This window comes from Gossypium arboreum, chromosome 8 (assembly GCF_025698485.1).
Source record: "Gossypium arboreum isolate Shixiya-1 chromosome 8, ASM2569848v2, whole genome shotgun sequence".
In the NCBI taxonomy this organism is placed as follows: Eukaryota; Viridiplantae; Streptophyta; class Magnoliopsida; order Malvales; family Malvaceae; genus Gossypium; species Gossypium arboreum.
In genome coordinates, this window is record NC_069077.1 from 99966585 (window position 1) to 99978120 (window position 11536).

Sequence of the window (11536 nt, forward strand, 5' to 3'; positions counted from 1 at the left end):
CCTCATTCATTCATCATTCTCTCCTCTCTCAATTCTCTTAGTTTTTTTAGCCCTCATGCCTATTATCATCTTTGCATAACGATTTTGAGCAAATTAGCCTCTTAAAGAACCCTTGGTCAGCCACCTCGGAGAGCTATTGGCAAAGGGGCAAAGCGAAGGAACGAAGGAGCCCTCATCAGTCAGAGTCTTGGGTGACAGCCACTCTAAATTGGGTTTAATCTTTCTTACTTTAATATAATTCAAGAATGTTTGCTATGTGTTCTTTGCTCTTGTTTACAACAATGATAGCTTAATTTTATTTAAGATAGGATGATTGCTTTGATTTAATAATAATTATTTGATTCATGCTTATAATATTTGTGCCTCAATCGATCATGTTTTCAATTAAAATCAAGTTTGTATTTCATTCATACGTGATTGAAATGCACCTAAATTAGCTTAGCGATCCTAACTAGACGACGGCTAATGGAGACATAATTGAAATGTGCATGCTCAATTTAGATCCTAACCCAATTAAATTGCAGGTTGCATAACATCCCTAACAAGGCTCTATTATCTGCATAGTTTTTAGATTTGTGTGATTAAACTGTTTCAAACTTAACATGTCTCTGTTACCTCGCACAAATACTAAGAAACCCTTAGTAAATAAGGATCAGTAAAATGCATATTTACTAAGTAAAGGATTCTGAATGGACCTAACATGGTTACCAAACTCATGAAAGATCAAGTTGCCATGGAATGTTTTTCCGAATATTGATAAGCATGTTGATAATAATTTGAGTTTAATTAAAGTAATTGTCCTAGCTTATTTATGTTATAATTGTTGCTTATTATGTTAATTATGCTAAAATCTATCTCATTCATATAGTTTGCATATAGGATAAATTGCATTAAGGATCATTGCATTTAGTTTCATATACTTAATTTTTCATCACTTCTCAATTATATTGTTTTTATTTATCAAATTGTTAGTACACTTTTGCAAATTAAGTGACTTAGCACAAATACAATCCCTGTGGAGACGATAACTCGATACTTACTTATTACTTGATAACGACTGTGTACACTCACATAAACCCGAGCTTTACAAGTTTTTGGTGCCGTTGCCGGGGATTGTCAACTGTTGCCATAGTCATTTTTTGTGAAATTATTTATTTTCAATTTGGTTATTTCTAACAGTACTAACTTATTCTTTTTAATTTTGTAATTTTCTTTCCAGGTGTTTATGAGCATAGATCGAATTATCGAATTACTCCCAGTAGACCCTGAAATTGAGTAAACTTTTAGACAAAGAAGACGTGAACGAATAGCTCAGAGATAGAACGAGATGGACCTTGGAAATCAAAATCAAGGCCAAGGTAATAAAGCCAAAAATGTATGAAATCCTATCCTCATTACCGATGATAGGGATCGATGCATCAGACAATATGCTGTGCCGCTTTTCAATGAGTTAAATCTAGGAATTAGAAAGCCAGATATTGAGGTAACCCAATTCGAATTGAAACCAGTGATGTTTCAAATGCAACAAATGGTGGGCAAATTTAGTGGTATGCCCACGGAAGAGCCATATCTCCACCTTCAATTGTTTATAGAGGTGAGTGACTCATTCAAGATAGCTGGTGTGACTAAAGACACACTGAGGTTAAAGTTTTTTTCGTACTCATTCTGAGATTGAGCACGAGCACGGCTCAATTCATTGCCACCAAGTTCTATATCTACATGGAAAGAATTACTAGAGAAATTTTAATTTAAGTATTTCCAGCCTAGCAAAAATGCTAAGTTGAGGAATGAGATCACAACTTTTCAACAATTGGATGATGAGTCTTTGTATGAGGCTTGGGAGCAATTCAAGAGTTACTTCGTAAGTGTCCTCATCATGGGATTCCTCATTGTATCCAGTTGGAGGCATTCTATAATGGTCTCAATGCACATACAAGATTGATGGTAGATGCTTCTACGAATGGTTCAATTTTGTCTAAGTCTTATAATGAGGCTTATGAGATCATCGAGAGGATCACGAGCAACAACTATCAATGGCCAACAAATCGAATAGCTTCAAGAAAGCGTGTAGTTGGAGTTCATGAAGTTGATACTCTCACTTCGTTATCAGCTCAGGTATCATCTATTTTCTCTATGTTAAAGCAGTTTACTGCTAATGGTGCTAATAATTTTGCAGCCCAGCCACCAAGTCTGTTTGAAGTAGTTTCCTGTGTGTACTGTGAGAAGGTCATTCTTTCGAGAATTACCCATTGAATCTCGAGTTAGTATACAATGTGGGGAACCAACATCAAAATGGGAGTAGATAAAGACCGCAGTCTAACTTCTATAATCCTTCATGGCGTAATCACCCCAACTTTTCTTGGAGCAACCAAGGTAATGGACCAAACAACAACTTTATGTAGCATGGACCTAACCAATCTTAGAGGTTTAATCAGCAAGCTCCAAAACCACCTCAACCTGAATCATCAAATAGTTTGGATTGTTGAAAGCATACATGGCGAAGAATGACGCTTTGATCTAGAGTCAACCAGCAACACTGAAAAATTTGGAAAACTAAATGGGTCAGTTAGCTACGGAGCTTCGTAATAGACCATAAGGAACCTTACCAAGCGATGCTGAAAATCCAAGAAATTTGGGTAAAGAACATATCAAGGCAGTGGCATTGCGAAGTGGTAAAATTCTGGAACGTTGATTGATTGATGTTGAGGACGAGCCTATTGAAAAAGGGGAAAGTCAACCACCTGTTGAAGTACCTACACCAAAAGAGTTAGAATCTGTAAAGACTGACAAGGTAAATCCTAACTTAGTGAATTCAGATACTTTAACATCTTCTTTAGATGCAGATTTACCTACTCAGAAGAGTTGTCTTGTTTAAACAAAAGTTTCATCACCTCCATATCCACAAAGATTGTAGCAATACAAGCAGAAATAGGAGGTGCAATTCAAGAAATTTTTGGATGTTCTGAAGTAATTACACATCAATATTCCATTGGTGGAGGCTTTAGAACAAATTTCGAATTATGTGAAGCTTATAAAGGATGTACTATCCAAGAAGAAACGACTGAGTGAGTATGAGATTGTCGCTCTGACAAAAGAGTGCAGTGCATTCCTGCAGAACAAGCTGCCACTGAAATTGAAAGATTCAGGAAGCTTTACGATACCCTATAACATTGGTGAATCTTATTGTGGTATGGTGAATCTTATTGTGGTAAAGCGTTGTGTGACTCAGGAGCAAGTATCAACTTGATGCCTAAATCTATTTTCAAGATGCTAGGGATAGGAGAAGTAAGACCTACAACTGTGGCGCTCTAGCTAACGGATTGATCTTTAGCATACCCTGAAGGAGAGATCCAGGATGTTTTGGTAAGAGTCGATAAATTTATTTTTCTTGCTGATTTCATTATTCTAGATTTTGAAGCAGATAATGAAGTGCCAATTATCCTTGAGGGACCTTTCCTAGCCACGGGAAGAACGCTAATTGATGTGCAGAAAGGCAAACTCACCATGCGAGTTCAAGACGATCAGGTAACTTTTAACATTCTTAAAATGATGAAATTTCCCAATCTAACAGAAGAATACTCAGTTATGGAAGAAATAGAAACCTTGATTTCTGTGGAAAGCCATATTGAAGAAGATCCATTGGAGAAATCCTTAGGGTTTGACCCTTTGGAGGATGAAGAAGGTGAAGAAAACATGGCTGTGATAGAAGCCAACCCGAGGAATTTTATTCAATCTACACGATTTGAACCGTTGGAGTTGGAAGTAAGAGCATTTGTGCAACCCAAATTGTCAATCGAAGAACCACCTACACTGAACTAAAGGTACTTTCTTCCCATTTGAAATATGTTTATTTAGGTAATTGTTCTACTTTGCCTTTGATTATTTCAACCAAAGTGACAAAAGATTAAGAGGAGCAATTCATTTCTATTCTAAAGAAATTTAAGAAAGTAATTGGTTGGACTATAGTTGATATTCGAGGTATAAGCCCTTCATTTTGCATGCACAAAATTATTCTAGAGGGAGGTGAAAAAGCTCGAATTTATGGACAAAGGAGGCTGAATCCTATTATGAAGGAAGCTGTGAGAAAGGAAGTGATCAAATGGCTAGATGTAGGAATCATTTATCTTATTTTAGATAGTTTGTGCGTAACTCCGGTACAGTGTGTGCCGAACAAAGGTGGAATTACGATTGTTGAGAATGAGCATAACGAATTGATCCCAACAAGAACTATTACTGGTTGGAGAATTTGTGTTGACTACAGAAAGTTGAATAAAGCCACTCAGAAGGACCATTTTTCGTTGCCTTTTATGGATCAGATGTTAGATCGACTGGCAAGTAATGAATTCTATTATTTTTTAGATGGTTATTCGGGATGTATGTGACAGCCCAAAATTGACCCTAGTCGGAATGTGGTTTCGGGACCGCAAAACCGAGGCATAAAAATAATTTAAAATTTATTTTGATGCCTATGATATGTGTTAATTCGTGTGTGACATTTTTGATGATTTGATTTAGGATTATAAATGTGAATTTCACTAAAAAGGACCTAGTGGTAAACTTTGAAAGTAGGATAGGGAAATGTGTGATGACTAATTAAAGCATGCATGCAAAACAATGGACTTGCATGACAAATACCCCCTTTTTATAGGTGGTGGCCGGCCATGGCAAGAGAGGATGGGCTAAACATGTCATGAAACATGTTTTGTTGGTGCATTAGGGAGAAATAATAAAATAAAGAGTATGGGCAAAGAAAGAAAAAAAAAATGGTCTCATCCATGCTTTCCCCCCCCCTTTGCCATGTATGAGAGAAAGAAAACAAAGAAAAAAATTGGTTCATCCTTGTTCATTCCCTTTTTGGCCGAAAATACTAAGGAAGAAGGAAGGATTTTTGCTTCATGCTTGGTTTAGAAGAGAACTAGAAGGAGATTTGGTCATATCTGTATCAAGATTAAGGTATGTTTGAGGTTGTGTCATGAGATTCATGCATGTTTTAGTTGCTAACTTGATGTTCATGTTAGCCCATGGTTCAAATCCTTGTTATGCCATGGAAATGGTATTTGGCCAAGGTTGATATTGTGTTAAAGCCATTGCATCCTAAATGTGAAGCTTGTTGATGATGCATGCAATGATGGATTAACTACTCTTGAAATTTCTTTTAGCATTCTTGAGTAAGACATTGAATTCTTTGTTTAACCATGACCGAAGTTGAAAGGGTATGGTTGTGATGTATTCGGCCATGGTGCATTCATGAGCATGATTTATGCTTGTTATATGATTGGTAAAAATTTGTGTTTTGGATGGTTATGAGCACCTTGAGATTCGGCCTTGCACCTATATGTATATATAAGTTTGCACATGATGTATTGGTAGGACATATTGCTATCTCAAAGTATGTATTTTCTTGTGATGTTGTTTCGGTTATGAAGTAAATGATAGATGTGTATTGAGCTACAATATGTAAAGCATTAGCTAGTAAAATGTGTGCCATTCATGAGTGGTATTAACCACGTAGTTGGCCTCAACATCAACATGCATAATCGGCCCATGAATGAGTACCTAAGATGTTGTATATATTCGGCCATTAAAGTGAGTATGTAGGTGATGTTGAATCAAGTTTTGGTGCATATTCGGTTATGTGTATAATCGACCAAATGGGTGATTAGTAAGAATAGTTGCGAATATACAAACATACATATGCATGTGTAATTGAATTGTAAATGTTTAGCAAGATGATTAAACTAGTTGATTTATTAATCAAGCTCAAAGAGTTAAAGGAGGAGAATCAAGCAAGGGAAAGGCGAAGGTCATCGAGTAGCCGACTTGGAACTATTTTACCCAACACAAGGTAAGTCATTAAGCATATATTTGGTATTGATTTAAATGATCATAATATATATGCAATTGTGTTTAATGAATTGATGTGTAAATGGAAATGTATGTGTATGGAATGATGCCATCGTTGAATGTATAAAGGTAGTAAAATGCATAAAGTATTGGTCTCGGCACTAAGTGTGCGGGTATAAATGGACACGGTGACAAGATTGGCACTAAGTGTGCGGGTATAAATGGACACGGTGACAAGATTGGCACTAAGTGTGCGGGTTTAAAATTTGTACAGCACTAAGTGTGCGAATTTGATTATATAGCACTATGTGTGCGAGCTGATTATATAGCACTAAGTGTGCGGACTCACTATATGCTTTGGCATCACTATTGGCACTGAGTGTGCGATATTATCGAGTTGATCACGGACAGCGGATTGGGTAAGTACCTTGAGCTCATGGCGAATAGGCACTATGTTCATGCTCGGGGATGAGCTTGGTAAGCTTTAAATCTATGTGATGATTGCAATTGTATGATTGTGGTGAAAATGAGTTGGTGTGTAAAAATGCCTCAAATATCTTATTGAATAGAATATGAAATGTGGATGTATGACTTGATATGAGATTGAACCGAAAGGCCCGAGGAATTATGGTATAGTTTCGACATGGATGGAGTACCCAACCTCGTTTATTGTTTCATGTTGTGATAATTTTATTAATGGATGTTGTCGAATGCTTATGACTTACTGAGTTATAAACTCACTCGGTGTTTTTCTTGTCACCCATTTTAGGTCTCTTGGACTCGTCTATTTTGTGTGCTCGGAGCTGTCAACGAAGTCATTATACCGGCGAGCAATTTTGGTATTGTCTTCTTAGTCAACCTAGGAGAACATTTGGCATGTATGGGCTATTTTGTTTTGTTGAATTTTGGGTTGTAAACTTTAAGCCATGTGAAAATGGCCTATGTGGTCGTTTGAGTGGGATGCTAGAACCTATAGCCACAGGTCTTAGAAACCTTAATTTTGATAAGGTGGCCATAGTTGTGCCATGTATGATGAATGATTAGTAAGGCCAAGGAAAGATTCATGAAATTGGCATAGTCTACTGCAGTAACTGTTGCGGACAGCAGCAGTGATATGAGATCGAAAAATCACCAAAAATAGTAGAAGTGGAATTAATTGCTAAGAAAATTATGTACTCGAAGCTTGATGGTCTATTTTCATATGGACGAAACGAAACGACCATATGAGCTGTATTTTGAGAGATATTCAAGATTTCGTGAGACAGGGCCAGAACAGTTTCTGGATCCTCTGTTTACACTTTGAAAATTTACCATAAATTATCCAGAAACAATTAGAAGTCATTCATTATATGCATAGATTCCCCTTTGAGTCTAGTTTCATTAGAAACAAACGGCATGAGCATTAGAGCTCTGTACGAGATGATATCCAGGTCGTAATGCGCAAAGGTCAGTGTAGTCGAACCCTGAAACAGGGGTGACTTTAACTAATAAACTGTACCAATTGGCCCGACCAAAAATTCTAGAAATAAATCCATGGATGGATATATGAGTCTAAATTCGGGGAAAATTTACGGATTTGGTTTTCGGGTTCTGGAACTCGAGATATGATTTTTAAGGTGGCAGTGACGCAGTTAACTAGCCTGCCTGGAACAGATAAAGGAAAACAAAAAAATTTTCCAAGAGAGGAATAAGTAAAGTAAGCCCGGTAACACCTCGTGGTCAAATTCGGTGACGGTCACGGGTTTGGGGTGTTACAATGTAACCAAATAGTTGTAGCTCTGGAAGACCAACATAAAACAACCTTTACTTGTCCGTACGGTACGTTTTCTTTTAGGCGAATGTCTTTTGGTTTATGCAATGCACCTGCAACATTCCAACAATGCATGATGGCAATATTCACTGATATGGTTGAAAATTTTGTGGAGGTTTTCATGGATGATTTTTCTATTTTTGGGAACACTTATGATATTTTTTTGAGTAATTTAGCTAAGGTACTGAAGATATGTGAAGAGATGAATCTAGTCCTTAACTGGGAAAAATGCCATTTTATGGTTAAGGAAGGGATTGTCTTAGGGCATAGAATTTAAAAGAAAAGAATTGAAGTCGACAAAGCAAAGGTGGACGTAATTGAAAGATTATCAGCCCTAATGAATGTGAAAGGAGTCAGAAGTTTCTTAGGCCATGTCGATTTTTACTGAAGGTTTATCAATGATTTTTTGAAAATTTTTAAACCAATGTGTTCCTTGTTAGAGAAAGATACAGTGTTCGATTTAAAGGAAGCATGTTTAGAAACTTTTGAAGAGTTGAGAAAACGGTTAATCTCAGCCCCAATAATCATTACACCCAATTGGAGCACACCTTTTGAGTTGATGTGCGATGCAAGCGATTACGCTATTGGAGCTGTGATGGGTCAAAGAAGGAATAAAGTGTTCCACCCCAGTTACTATGCAAGTAGAACCTTGACGGGAGCCCAACGCAATTATACGGTAACTGAAAAGGAACTATTTACTATAGTTTTTGCTTTTGACAAATTCCGCTCATATCTTATAGGTACCAAAGTTACAGTATTTACTGACCATGCGGTCATTAAATACTTGCTCACGAAGAAAGATGCAGAATTAAGGCTAATTCGTTGGGTACTTTTACTCCAAGAATTTGACCTTGAGATCCAAGACAGAAAAGGTGTTGAAAATCAAGTAGCTGATCATCTGTTGAGGTTAGAGCAAGATGAGGTAACTCGATCACATGTGCCTATCAACGAGAATTTCCCAAATAAGCACTTATTTGAGTTGAGTCAAATTCATGAAACACCTTGGTTTGCTATTTTTGATAATTATCTTACATGTGGAATAATTCCTCTAGAATTGACATACCAACAGAGGAAAAAATTCCTTCATGATAGTCGATATTATTTCTGGGAGGACCAGTTCTTGTTTAAACAGTGTGCAGATAATATAATCGGAAAGTGTGTAGCTGAAAGTGAGATTACTGAGATCTTACATCATTGCCATTCATCTCCAAGTGGGGGACACTTTGGTGGTGCATGTATCGCAGTAAATACTTTGCAAGTAAGTTTCTTTTGGCCTACACTATTTAAAGATGCTTATGCTTATGTGAAAAACTGTGATAGATTCCAAATGAGTGAAAACATATCACGAAGGAATGAGATACCCTTAACAAACATTTTAGAGATTGAATTATTCGACATGTGGGGCATTGACTTCTTAGGATCGTTTCCTTCTTCATATGGGAGCAAATACATCTTAGTTGCTGTGGATTATGTGTCCAAGTAGGTTGAAGCTGAAGCATACCCTATAAATGATGCTAAGGTAGTCATACGATTCCTACATAAGCATGTGTTTACACGATTTGGGACACCAAGAGCTATTATTAGTGATGAAGGTTCTCACTTTGTGAACAAATGGCATAAGTGGTTGCTTGAAAAATATGATGTGAAACACAAGATTGCTACTACTTATCACCCTAAGTCTAATAGGCAAGTTGAAAGAGTGAACCGTGAGATCAAAGGTATCCTTGAAAAGGTAGTATGCCCTAGCAGAAAAGATTGGTCTCGAAGGCTCGATGATGCATTATGGGCCTATCTAACAGCATTTAAAACACCATTAGGAATGACTCCTTATTAGTTGGTTTTTGGGAAGGCATGTCATTTGCCATTAGAGTTGGAGAATAGAGCTCACTGGGCTTTGAAGAAATTGAACTTTGATCTTAAGCAAGCTGGTGAGAGAAGGATGTTACAATTGGATGAGTTGGAAGAGTTGAGGTTTGTAACAGTCTGATTTTGACCCTAATCAAAAAAGTGGTTTCGGGGCCACAAATTCGAGTTAAAAAATATTTAAATATTATTTTCTATGCTTATAATATATGAATTACTATGTGTGAAAGTGTCGTATGAAAATTTAAATGTTTGTGTGTTTAATTTTGAAAAAGGACCTAACCGTGTAAAATGTTAAAGTGGCCTTCTAATTGTTAAAGTGCCTATTTGATTTGGCTTTATAATTGTGAGGTCCTTATGTAGTTATTTGACCATTGTAAGTCTGAATGGACATAAATAACCATCCATTAAGTGAATTTGTAATGGATTAATAAAGGTTAATATGGTAATTTAGTATAGTGTGTTAATTAAAAAGAAACAAAAACATAAAATTGCCATTATCATCTTTGTTGGCCGATTGTAGCAAAAGAAAAAGAAAGAAAAACACAACCTAGGGTTCGGCCATTGAATTCCTTGATTAAGGTATGGAATTTGTTCAGTTTTTATAATTTCTATGTTTTTGTAATCGTTGCTCTGTATACTATGAAGCCCATGTCTCAATTTTTTATTTTGTTGATGATTTTGAGTTATGCCATTGATGAAACTATGAGTTTTGTGAAGTTAGTTGTTGATAAATGGAAAATATAATTTGGGTTAATATCTTTTATCTTTGGATTTTTGATGATTTTGAGTAAAATGGGCTAAATTGTGAAATTTGTAATTTAAGGGTGAAATAAATGAAATGTGTGGACTTGTATGAGTGCTATGAATATTCGGCCAAGCATGAGTATATGCAAATTATGTGTATTTTGTGATTTTGTTAAATAGGGACTAAAGTGTTAAAATGTGAAAATATGAGGGCTAGTTTTCAAAATGCCCTAAATATGTGTTTATGGATTGTTTTGAATGAATTTGTGATTGAATAAGTTAAATTTGAATTTATATAGATCAAGAGTTAAAGAAAACGGAATTAGATCGGGGAAAGTCGAAAGTTGTCGAGTAATCGATTCCATCCATCCGAATCCGTACGAGGTAAGTCGATATACAAATAAACTTGTTTGAATTAAATTATTATTATTCATTTGATATTGAATTGTGATGAATGAATGTTCGAGCTAAATGTACGCTATCCGAGAAAGTATTGACAAGGTTCCGACGTCTAAAAAGCCCTATACGAACCTTAAGAATAGTTAAGATACATATGTCATGACATAGGATCTGATATGTGTCTTTGTGTAAGAACACGTCTAAGACGTTGGCATCGACTTCTGTTTTACGTGTAAGACCATGTCTGGGACATCAGCATCGTATCTAATTTCGTGTAAGACTCTGTCTGGGATAGTGGCATCGATGTTTGATTACATGTAAGATCACATCTGGGACGTTGGCATTGTATATGTTCTCTGAGCTATCCGCGTATCCTTATGTTTCTGAATGGTTCAAACGGCCATTCCTAAAAATGAATGACTTGTGAAATACATATCCGATTCAGGTACGTTTGAAATGAGTATCACATTTGATAGTGAAAGGTAAGTAAGTATTCTTTAATGAACAAAAGATGATATGTGGTAAGAGCATGAGAAATTATGCTGTATATGTCATGGAGATTGGATGATATGAAATGTATGTGAATATGGAATTTGTAATAGTTTATGACTTGAAGTATATGAAATTTGATAATGAATTAATGTTTAATATGTTAGGTTTATTTGTATATGGCTTACTAAGCTTTTATAAGCTTACTCCGTGTGTCTCTTAATTGTATTACAGATATCGTAGCCATTGGAAGCTCAGGGATCATTGTGGATCATCACCGCACTATCAAACTTCATTTTGGTACATTTTAGAAATGTAAATATTAGAGTATGTCATGTATAGGCTAGAAGTACTTTGAATATGTTTTGAAATGTGTATATATCT

At 36.0% G+C, this 11536-nt stretch overlaps 1 non-coding gene across 1 annotated transcript; it reads right to left on the reverse strand.

The window, feature by feature from the left end:
* Positions 1–1777: 1777 nt before the first annotated feature.
* LOC128279928 (small nucleolar RNA R71) lies at positions 1778–1883 on the reverse strand. The gene has a single exon (XR_008270113.1). It is a non-coding gene; the product is annotated as a small nucleolar RNA R71 (small nucleolar RNA).
* Between the last annotated feature and the right edge of the window lie 9653 nt (positions 1884–11536).